The 12482-nt window shown below is 38.8% G+C and overlaps 1 pseudogene; it reads right to left on the bottom strand.

Moving 5' to 3' along the window:
- Window positions 2723-12227, bottom strand: LOC100516261 (annotated as a pseudogene).

The raw sequence follows: 12482 nt of genomic DNA, 5'->3' as shown, positions 1-12482 counted from the left end.
GAATTAAAACATTTTCTTTTCTCTCCACTTGATCTGTCCAGAATCTGGAAACTCTTAGATTCCCAGCAGCTTTCTCAGGCATATACAGAATCTCAAGATATTTTGGCAACTTCAGGAAGGGAGGAATTCACCCAAATCCCCCACCTAAATCTATGCACATCACAGGTAGACTCTATGATACCCTTTTGGCATGGCTTTCCTGGCCTTGAGGTTTTTATCAACCTGAGATTATTTATGAAAAGCACAAGGAGTTCCCGTGGTGGCTCAGTAAGTATGAGCCCGACTGGTATCCATGGGGATTCAGTTTGGGCCCCTGGCCTCACTCAGTGGGTTAAGGATCCGGCGTTGCCGGGAGCTGTGGTGTAGGTCACAGATGCAGCTCGGATTTGGCATTGCTGTCTCTGTGGCATAGGCTGGCAGCTGTAGCTCTGATTAGACCCTTATTATCCTGGGAACATCAGCAGGCTCGGCCCTAAAAAAAAAGACAAAGGGAAAAAAAAAGTTTCAGCACAGCCAATTTAAGAGTCTATGTGGTTAATTAACCAGGCTTATTTTGCAAACAAACAAAAGGCTTAATCTGGCTATATTTGGTAGACAAGAGGGTAATTTTAGAAAGAAAGATTTTTTCAGTGAATATTCTAGTTTTGTTAATTGAGGGCTAATTCAACCCCTAGCCTGGGAACTTCCATGCTGCCGTGGGTGCAGCATTTAAAAAAAAAAAGTACACTCTGTTTGTTTCAAACCTAAAAATCACATGTGCCAAGACCTGTAACCAGATTATGCCTATTGGAAAAGACATCAGACAAAGGACTCTTTCCGCCACATTGAAAGGGACCATATCAGTCCTCTCCTGATGAGCTGCAACTCCAGTTTTTGACACGTAACTTTGACTATGATCAGCACTAGCAAACAGAGATGACTGCATCTGAAATAGCAACCCAGATGCCAAGCAGGCCTGTATACTGATTACTTTGATAATTGCTCACTTTTTTTGGCTTATGAACCCAACGTATTTCTTGTGCTCAATCGTGCAAGTTTCAAAAATCAATCCACTTGCTGGGCTTGTGGCCAGTTACTCAGTTACTCCCAGGTTGCCTGGGTGGATTTTCCAAGTCTCTATTGGGATGGGCATTAGAAATGCTACTTTTTTAATTTCTTAAAAAATTTATTTTGGAGTATAGTTGCTTTACAATGCTGTGTTAGTACAGCAAAGTGATTCAGCTATATATATACACACACATAGCCGTTCTTTTTCAGAGTCCTTTTCCATATAGGTTATTACAGAATATAGAGTAAGTTCCTTGTGCTATACAGTAGGTCATTGTTGGTTATTTATATATGGTAATGTGTCTATGTTAACCCCAAACTCCTGATTTTTCCCTCCTTCCCCCCTCCCCCACCATGTTTCCCCTTTGATGAAGTTTGCCAGTCTGCTTCAGTTTTGTAAATAAATTCATTTGTATCATTTAAAAAAATTGGATTCCACATATAAGTGATATACTTGTCTGACTACTTCACTTTCATTGTTAGTGTACAGAAATGCAAGAGATTCCTCTGTATTTTATTTTGTATCCTGCAACTTTACTGAATTCATTGATAAGCTCTAGTAGTTTACTGATAACTTCTTTAGAATTTTCTGTGTCTAACATAGGTCATCTACAAAACAGTAACAGTTTTACTCTACATTTCCAATGTGCGTTCTTCTCCTTCTTTGATTACCATGTCTAAATGTCCAAAACTAGGCTGAATAAAAGTGGCAAGAGTGGACATCTTGGTCTTGTCCATGACCTTAGAGAAAATGCTTTCAGCTTTTCATCATTGAGAATGATGTTAGCTGTGGGTTTGTCATATATGGCCTTTATTATGTTAAGGTAATTTCCCTCTATGCCTACTTTCTGGAGAGTTTTTTATTATAAATGGGTGTTGAATTATGTCAAAAGCTTTTTCTGCATCTACTGAGATGATCATATGGTTTTTATTCAGTTTTAGTGTGGTGTATCACACTGACTGATTCGCATCCTTGAGATAAATCATATTTGATCAGGGTATATGATTCTTTTAATGTATTGCTGGATTTGGTTTGAAAGTATGTTGTTGAGGATTTTGCATTTATATTCATCAGTGACATTGGCCTGTAATTTTTTTTGTGGTATTTTTGATTTTGGTATCAGAGTCATGATGGCCTCACAGAATGAGTTTGAGAATGATCCTTCCTCTGCAACTTTTTGGCAGAGTTTCAAAAGGATAGGCATTAACTCTTTTCTAAATGTTTGATATAATTAAACCGTGAAGACACCTGGTCCTGCACTTTTGTTTGTTGGAATTTTTTAATCACAGTTACAGTTTCAGTACTTACAATTGGTCTGTTCATATTTTCTATTTCTTCCTGGTTCAGTCTTAAAAGGTCATACCTAAGAATTTATCTGCTTCTTCTAGGTTGTCAATTTTGTTGGCTTGTAGTTGCTTATAGTAGTCTCTTATGATCCTTTGTATTCTTATAGAGTCAGTTGTAATTTCTTTTCTTTTGTATTTTTAGGGCCACACCCATGGCATAGGGAGGTTCCCAGGCTAGGGGTCGAATCAGAGCTGTAGCCACCAGACTACACCACAGTCACAGCAACACCGGATCCTTAACCCACTGAGCAAGGCCAGGGATCGAACCTGCATCCTTAAGGATGCTAGTCAGATTGTTTCCACTGAGCTACTATAGGAACTCCCCTCCTTCTTCATTTCTGATTTTATTGATTAGAACATGCTCCCCTTTTTTTTCTTGATGAGTCTGGCTATGGGTTTATCAATTTTATCTTTTCAAAGAACCAGTTTTCAGTTTTACTGATCTTTTCCACTGTTGTCTTCATCTCTATTTCATTTATTTTTTAGCTCTGATCTTTCCTTCTATTATCTTTGGGTTTTGTTTTTCTTTCTTTAGTTACTTTAGGTGTGATGTTACATTTTTTATTTGAGATTTTTGTTTGTTTCCTGATGTGAGATTGTATTGCTATAAACTTCCTGAGTCTTAGCACTATTTTTATTTTTTATTTTTTAATGAGAACAAATCCACCTTTATTTATTTACTTTTCAATAAGTTTAAATCCTTGAAGGGTACAGCATCACATGGATCCTATGTCCAGTGGCCTTGGCAGGAAGGTTGCTTTGGAATGTGGCACGAACCATGCCACTGTTGTCATTAGCATGAGTCACCTTTCCCCAGAAAATTCTGGTTTTCTTAGATTTTCTGCCAGGATTCACTGTGTTACTCTTTGCTTTGTACATATAAGCACATCTCTTGCCTAGATAAAATTCAGTTTCATCTCGGGCATAGACATCATCAATTTTAAGAAGAGCTGTGTTCTCCCTCTGGTTCTGGAGACCCTGCTTAAACCCAGCAAAAATGGCCTTGTACCACAACCCTCCCAATATAATTTGTTGTTTTAGAAGTCCTGTTCCCAGCAGGCCTCCACAGGCTCCAAGATGGCTGAAAGAGTTAACACTTTATTTATTGTCTTTTAAAGGCCACACCCATGGCATATGGAGGTTCCCAGGCTAAGGGTCGAATCAGAGCTATAGCTGCCGGCCTACACCACAGTCACAGCAATGCCAGATCTGAGCCATATCTGTGCCACATCTGTGGCCTACACCACAGCCCACAGCAATGTGGGATCATTAACCCACTGAACAAGGTCAGGGATCAAACCTGCATCCTTATGGATGCTAGTCAGATTCATTTCCACTGAGTCACAACAGGAAGTCCAATACTTTATTTAAAAAATATTTTTTTACCATGGTTGATTTACAATATTCTGTCAATTTCTGCTGTAAGCCAGTGACACAGCCATACATTTATATACATTCTTTTTTCACATTATCCTCCATCAGGTTCCATCACAAGTGATTAGACATGGTTCCCTGTGCTATACAACAGGGTCTCATTGCTTATCCATTCCAAATGTAATAGTTTGCATCTACTAACCCCAAAATCCCAGTCCATCCACTCCTTCCCCCTCCCCTTTGGCAACCACAAGTCTGTTCTCCATGTCCAAGAATTTCTTTTTTTTAGAAAGGTGTCATTTGCGTCATATATTAGATTCTAGATATGTGATATTTGTCTTTCTCTTTCAGACTTACTTCACTTAGTATGAGAGTCTCTAGTTCTATCCATGTTGCTGCAAATGGCATTATTTTGTTCTTTTTCATGGCTGAGTAGTATTCCATTCTGTATATGTATATCTTCTTAATCCATTCATCTGTTGTTGGACATTTAGGTTGTCTCCATATCTTGGTTATTGTAAATAATGTTGCAGTGAACTTAAGGGTGCATTTGTCTTTTTCAAAGTTTTGTGCAGATTTATGCCCAAGAGTGGGATTGCTGGATCATATGGTAGTTCTATTTAGTTTTCTGAGTTACCCCTATATTGTTTTCCATAGTGGTTGTACCACTCCTAATACTATAGGTTTTTTTGTTTTTTTTTTTTTTCCTTTTTAAGTCAGCACCCACGGCATATGGAGGTTCCCAGGCTACTGGTGGCCAATCCTGTAGGTTTTTGATTATCATGTTTTCATTGTCACTTATCTCTAGATAAATACTCCATGTGCACTTAATGTGTATTCTGCTTCCTTCAGATGGATTGTCCTATAAGTATCAATTAAGTCCACCTGTTCTAATGTGGCGTTTAAGGCTTGTTTTTTTGGTCTGATTTGTCCACTGTAAATGGGGTGTTAAAGCCTCTCATTTCTTCTGTTACTGTCGATTTCTCTGTTTATGGCTGTTAGCGTTGCCTTATATATTGAAGTGCTCCTATAGTGGGTGCATATATGTTTATAATTTTTTTGTATCTTCATCTTGGATTGACTCCTTGATCATTTCAGAGTTGTTTTCTTCAAAGAGCATTTCTGAGGGCCAGCCACATAAGTTTCTGTGTTCAAATTGTAGTGAAACAGTATGCTCGTTTTATGTGAGAATGGATTGTTAAAGTTTGGAAAGATTTACTTAGTAGAGGTCTTCTTTCTGGAGAAAAAGTAAGATATTGGAGGTAGAGAAAATAAACTGATTTAATAACGCCCTTACTCAGAAACATTTTGTGACTGTTTTCTGCCAAGTAAAGTGTGAATGTCAGTGTGCCTGCTGCTCAGGTGTGGTTCAGTTTGTACCGTCTTCCCACCTACCCCTGTAACTTTTGATTTTTTTGTTTTCTGTGTGTGTGGGGGGGTGGGGGTTATTACTCAAATGAATTTATCACATTCATTTGAGTAATAATGATCATAACAATCCAATTTCACAGGATTTCCATCCATAACCCAAGCACATCCCCCCAGCCTCCAAACTGTCTCCTTTGGAGATGGTAAGTTTTTCAATGTCTGTGAGTCAGCATCTGTTCTGCAAAGAAGTTCATTGTGTCCTTTTTTCAGATTCCACATGTCAGTGAAAGCATTTGATGTTGGTGTCTCATTGTATGGCTGACTTCACTGAGCATGATAATTTCTAGGTCCATCCATGTTGCTAAAAATGCTGGTATTTTGTTCTTTTTAATGGCTGAGTAATATTCCATTGTGTATATGTACCACATCTTCTGGATCCACTCCTCTGTCAATGGACGTTTAGGTTGTTTCCATGTCTTGCCTATTGCAAATAGTGCTGCAATGAACATTGGAGTACATGTGTCTTTGCAAGTCATGGTTTTCTCTGGATAGATGCCCAGGAGTGGGGTTGCTGGATCAAATGGGAGTTCTATTTTCAGTTTTCTGAGGCATCTCCATACTGTTTTCCACTGAGGTTGCACCAATTTACAATCCCAACAGTGTACTAGGGTTCCTTTTTCCCCACACCCTCTCCAGCACTTATTGTTTGTACACTTTTTGATGATGGCCATTTTGGCTGGTGTAGGGTGGTACCTCAGAGTGGTTTTGATTTGCATTTCTCTGATAATGAGTGATGTTGAACATCTTTTCATGTGTTTTTTGGCCATCTGTATGTCTTCTTTGGAGAACTGTCTGTTTAGATCTTCTGCCCATCCCATTTTTTTGATGGGGTTGTTGGCTGTTTTGGTATAGAGCTGCAGAAGGTGTTTATAAATGTTGGAGATGAATCCCTTGTCAGTCGATTCACTTGCAAAGATTTTCTCCCATTCTGTGGGTTGTCTTTTTGTGTTGTTTAGGGTTTCCTTTGCTGTGCAGAAACTTTTAAGTTCGATTAGGTCCCATTTGTTTAGTTTTGTTTTTATTGTCAGTACTCTAAGAGGTGGATCTGAGAAGATGTTGCTGTCGTTTATGTCAGAGAGTGTTTGGCCTGTGTTTTCCTCTAAGCGTTTTATAGTGTCTGGTCTTCTATCTAGGTCTTTAATCCATCTCGAGTTTATTTTTGTGTCTGGTGTTAGGGAGTGTTCTAATTCCATTCTTTTCCATGTGGCTGTCCAGTTTTCCCAGCACCACTCATTGAACAAGCTGTCTTTTATCCATTGTATATTCTTGTCTCCTCTGTCATAGACGAGTTGGCTGTAGGTGTGTGGGTTGAATTCTGGGCTTTCTATCCTGTTCCACTGATCTGTATTTCTGTCTTTGTGCCGGTACTACACGGTTTTGATGACTGTTGCTTTGTAGTATATCCTCAAGTCCAGGAGCCTGATTCCTCCAGCTCCGTTTTCCTTTTTCAGGATGTCTTTGGCTATTCTGGGTCTTTTGTGCTTCCCAACACACTTTAAAATATTTTGTTTGAGTTCTGTGAAAAATGTCCTTGGTAATTTGATAGGGATTGCACTGAATCTGTAGATTGCCTTGGATAGTATAGTCATTTTGCTCATATTAACTCTTCCAATCCACAAGCATGGTATGTCTTTCCATCTATTGGTGTCATCTTTGATTTCTTTCATCAGTGGCTTATAGTTTTCAGAGTACAGGCCTTTTGTCTCTTTAGGTAGGTATACTCCTAGGTATTTTATTCTTTTGGATGCGATGGTAAACGGGATCGCTTCCCTGATTTCTCTTTCTGATCTTTCATTGTTGGTATATAGAAATGGCATCGATTTCTGTGTATTAATTTTGCATGCTGTGATTTCGCCAAATTTGTGGATGAGCTCTAGCAGTTTTCTGGTGGAGACTTTAGGTTCTCTAGGTTTAGTATCATGTCATCTTGCAAATAGGGATAGTTTTACTTCTTCCTTTCCAATGTGGATTCCTTTTATCTCTTTTACTTCTCCGATTGCCATGGCTAGGACTTCCAAAACTATGCTGAAGAGTAGTGGAGAGAGTGGACATCCTTGTCCTGTTCCTGATCTCAGTGGAATTCTTTTAGCTTTTCACCATTGAGAATGAATGTTAGTTGTGGGTTTGTCATATATGGCCTTTATCATGTTGAGGTAGGTTCCCGCTATGCCCACTTTCTGAAGGGTTTTTATCAGAAATGGGTGTTGGATTTGGACAAAGGCTTTTTCTGCGTCTATTGAGAGGATCATGTGGTTTTTAGTCTTCAGCTTGTTAATGGGGTGTATGACACAGATGGATTTGTGGATACTGAAGAACACTTGCATTCCTGGGATAAATCCCACTTGATCATGAGGTACAATCCTTTTAATGTATTGTTGGATGTGGTTTGCTAGTATTTTGTTGAGGATTTTTGCATCAATGTTCATCAGTGAAATTGGCCTGTAGTTTTCCTTTTTCGTGGTATCGTTGTCTGGTTTTGGTATCAGGGTGATGGTGGCCTCATAGAATGATTTTGGGGGTATCCCTTCCTCTGCAATTTTTTGAAATAGTTTCAGAAGGATAGGTGTTAGCACGTCTCCAAATGTTTGATAGAATTTGCCTGTGAAGCCATCTGGTCCTGGACTTTTGTTTGTTGGAAGGTTTTTAATCACAGTTTTGATTTTAGTTCTTGTGATTGGTCCATTCATCTTTTCTATTTCATCTTGGTTTAGTCTTGAAAGATTGTACTTTTCTAAGAATTTGTCCATTTCTTCTGGTTTTCCAGTTTATTGGCATTTAGTTGCATATAGTAGTCTCTTATGATCCTTTGTATTTCTGTGATGTCCGTTGTTACTTCTCCTTTTTCATTTCTAATTTTATTGATTTGAGTCCTCTCTCTTGTTTTTTTGAGAAGTTTGGCTAAGGGTTTATCAATTTTGTTGATCTTTTCAAAGAACCACCTTTTTGTTTCATTGATCTTTTCTATGGTTTTCTTTGTTTCTATTTCATTGATTTCTGCTCTGATCTTTATGATTTCTTTCCTTCTACTAACTTTTTTGTCTTGTCTGTTCTCTCTCGAGCTGCTTTAGATGTAAATTTAGCTTGTTCATTTGAGCTTTTTCTTATTTCCTGAGGTGGGCTTGTATTGCTATAAACTTTCCTCTTAGAACGGCTTTTGCTGCATCCCATATGTTTTGGAGTGTTGTATCTTTGTTGTCATTTGCTTCTAGGTATTTTTTAATTTCCTCTTTGATTTCTTCAGTGATCCACTGGTTGTTTAGAAGCATGTTGTTTAGTCTCCACGTGTTTGTGTTTTTTGCAGTTTTTTTCCTGTTGTTGCTGTCCAGTCATATAGCGTTGTGGTCGGAAAAGATGCTTGCTATGATTTCAGTTTTCTTAAAGTTACCGAGATTGGATCTGTAGCCCAGGATGTGATCAATCTTAGAGAATGTTCCGTGTGCACTTGAGAAGAATGCGTATTCTGTTGCTTTTGGTTGGAATGTCCTCTGAATATCTATTAAGTCCATCTGGTTAATGCTTCATTCAGGGCCTGTGTTTTCTTATTGATTTTCTGTCTGGATGATCGTCCATTGCTGTAAGTGGGGTGTTAAAGTCCCCCACTATGATTGTGTTATTGTCGATTTGTCGTTTTAAGGTTGTTAGCAGTTGCCTTATATATTGTGGTGAACTGTGTTGGGTGTGTAGATATTTAAAATTGTTATATCTTCTTCTTGGATTGATCCTTTGATCATTATGTAATGACCTTCTTTGTCCCTTAAAATAGTCTTCATTTTAAAGTCTATTTTGTCTGTTATGAGTATTGCTACCCAGCTTTCTTTTGATCCCCGTTTGCATGAAATATTTTCTTCCATCCTCTCACTTTCAATTTGTATGTGTCCCTAGAAGTGAAGTGGGTCTCTTGAAGACAGCATATATATGGGTCTCGTTTTTGTATCCATTCAGCCAGTCTATGTCTTGGTTGGGGCGTTTAGTCCATTAACATTTAAGGTAATTATTGATATGTATGTTCTTATTGCCATTTTGTTACTTGCTTTGGATTTGTTTTTGTTGCTCTCTTTTCTTCCCTTCTTCTCCTGTTCTCTCCTCTTGTGTTTTGATGACTATCTTTGGTGTTGTATTTGAGTTGATTTTTCTTTGTGTATCAGTTGTAGATTTTTGGTTTGCAGTTATTCTGAAGTTTTGATATGAGAGTCTGTATGTATATGAGATTGTTTTAAGTTGTTGGTCTCTTAATTGCAAGTGCATCTCCAGTGTCCTGCATTTGTACACACCTCTTCTCTTGATTTCTGGTTTTGGTGGTATAATTGTGCATGGATGATTTCATATCTTTACTGTATATATACCTCTATTGGAGGAGAGCCTTGTCATTTGCGGCATTTTTGTTTCCTGTTGCTGTCTTGTCTTTTCTGCCTAGAGAAATTCCTTTAGTATTTGTTGTAAGGCTGGTTCAGTGGTGCTGAGTTCTCTCAGCTTTGGCTTATCTGTGAAGGTTTTGATTTCTCCTTCAAATCTGAATGAGAACCTTGCTGGGTAAAATAATCTTGGTTGGAGGTTTTTTCCTTTCATCACGTTAAGTATATAATGCCACTCCCTTCTGGCCCGCAGAGTTTCTGCTGAAAAATCTGCTGATAACCTTATTGGGGTTCATTTGTGTGGATGTTGGTACGTTTAACATTGTCCCAGAGTTCTCTGAGACTCTCTTCATTTCTTTTCAATCTTTTTCTCTTTTCTGCTCCACATTCATAATTTCTACTAATCTGTCCTCCACCTCGCTTATTCGTTCTTCTGCCTCTGTATTCTGCTGTTAGCTGCTTCTAGTGAATTTTTTATTTTAGTTATTGTATTTTGCATCTCTTGTTTAAGTTTTCTATCTTGTATCTCTTTGCTCAGTGTTTCCTGTAAGTTATCCACCTTTGCCTCCAGTTTATTTCCAATGTCTTGCTTCATCTTCAGCATCCACAGTCTAAAGTCTTTATCCTGGAGGCTGAGAATCTCCTCATCACTTAGCTGATTTTCTGGGTTTTTTTTTTCTTTCTCTCTCATCTGAGTTATAGTTCTCTGTCTTTTCATTTTTGTAGGTTTTTGGTGTGGTCTCCTTTTTGCAGACAGTAGAGTTGTAGCCTCGCTTACTTCTGGTGTCTGCCCCCCTTGTGGCTGAAGTCGGTATGGGGGGGCTTGCTGTGGGCTTCCTGATGGGAGGGGCTGATGCCTGCCCGCTGGTAGGTGGAGCTGATTCTAATCCCTCTGGGGGGTGGGGTTTTGTCTCTGGCTGGGATTAGAGGCAGCTGTGTGCCTGGGGCATCTTTAGGCAACCTGTTTACTGAAGGGTGAGGCTGTGATGCCACCTGGATCGTTGTTTGCCCTGGGGCTTCTCGGCACTGACTGGTGGGGCCAGTTTTTCCCAAAATGGCCACCTCCAGAGAAGGGCACACTTCTGAATATTCCTGAGACCTTTGCTTCCAATGACCTTCCTTCACAACAGCCACATCCACCCCTGTTTTCCCAGTATGTCCTCTAAGAACTGGAGTCAGGTTTGACCCAGATTCCTATGGAGACTTTGCTTTGCCCTGGGATCCAGTGCAGGTGAAAGTCTGTGTGCCATCTTCCTAATACACTTACTTTTAAGGGAATTACCAATAAGTATGTCCTTATAGCCATCATATTGTTTTGGATTTGTTTTTGAAGGTCTTTAGAAATTTTTTTGAAAGAAATTCTAGCATCATGCAAGCTAATGTTTACTTCCTGAGACCCTCTAAGATGGCAATCATGCTTGTTTGGACCTGGATAAAATGTTCCTTTTCATTAGATGTTGAATATTTGATGGATTAGTAGAACAAGTAAATGAACTTGACTCTCCCCAGGTAGATTAGGAAAACAAATACTTGGTTTCCTTTGGCTTCAAGGACCTCTACGGGTAGCCTTGGAGATAAAAAGCCCCTGTCAACCTGAGGATGCTGGTTTCTATCAGTCTGCCAATGATATATGATCATTTGGCCACAACATTTGTTAAATCATAACCCATGAAATATCAATTTCTGTTCTGAATAATTCTCTTCTGAGATTAGGGGAAATACTAGGAAAATGGTTGGGTTTAGAAAGATTTTGGCTTAAATCTTTATTATAAACTTTGTTGCTCCTACTACCAATTTAAATTAGTTGGTAGAATTTGTAAGGTGATAGTTTTTTGCCTTTCACACTCTATCACCCAAGATCATTATCTAAATGACTGGAAACAATAGATCACATATGCAGTTGTCTATAAAATAATGGACATATATATATAATGCACACGTGAGAAAAACACATGAGAAAAACTGGCTTAAGTCTTATGGGACAACCTAGAATTGAATGTCAGTCCTTGCCAAACATCCTGCTAGTACAACTCCCCGAAAAGGAGAGAGCTGGGTTATTGAGACTTGGCAGCAAGGGACATGATGGACCCCAGGGCAGGCAAGCAGTCTCATTGGTTCCAAAGGATTGAAGCATTTGATCACCTCATGCTTTCTTTTGAAAGATTAAAAATCAATGGGGAAATTATGACATAGAGGTCACATTTTATGGCAAGACAAAAATTTAAACTTTCCTATTCCCATTGGCCTCCTCTCTATCCCCCCATACTGTGCATTATGTTTCTCATTATCCATTGACCAAACCTCCCCCACTGCAAAAATACCTTCTCAACCATAAAGAGCAACATTCTCCTAACATCAGTAAGACAAATTCTTAGCACATTAATTCCTTCATGATCTTTTAGTGGGCCATATGATATCTGGATTGTGTAAACTGTCAATAATGTCATCTAATGTATAGCCCTCTGTCTCAAAAAACTTCTATAACTGTGCCTTGACTTATAATGGGCAGAAAAGTTCTCAGAGCTTTGAGATACTTTTCCTGGGATCTAATCCTCAAATCTGGCTTGAATAAAACTTTCCATTTCTTACTTAGAGGTGTCAACAAATACTTTGCTGGCTTCCTCACTTAAGTGTTTCAAATACTACCTCCTCAAAGAGACCTTTCCTGATCCCAACCATCCTCCCTAGCATAGCAACACTATTCCCAACCCTTTCAAGTTTTATTTATAGCATTTAATATCTGAAATTACATTATGCATATGTATGTTCTCTGTCAAACTAAAATGAATCCCAGGAGAGCAGAAACGTTGTCTGGCTCTTACTGCCACACTGTCAATGCTTGCTGAACATACATGGCACAGGGTGGGAAGAAGCACTGTAACTGCTGTGCAAGTGGAATGATTTCTCAAAACCGTTGTGAGGCTTGTAGAAATC

The sequence above is a fragment of the Sus scrofa genome, chromosome 4 (genome assembly GCF_000003025.6).
Source record: "Sus scrofa isolate TJ Tabasco breed Duroc chromosome 4, Sscrofa11.1, whole genome shotgun sequence".
Taxonomy (NCBI): domain Eukaryota; kingdom Metazoa; phylum Chordata; class Mammalia; order Artiodactyla; family Suidae; genus Sus; species Sus scrofa.
This window is presented reverse-complemented; position numbering and strand designations above follow the sequence as displayed.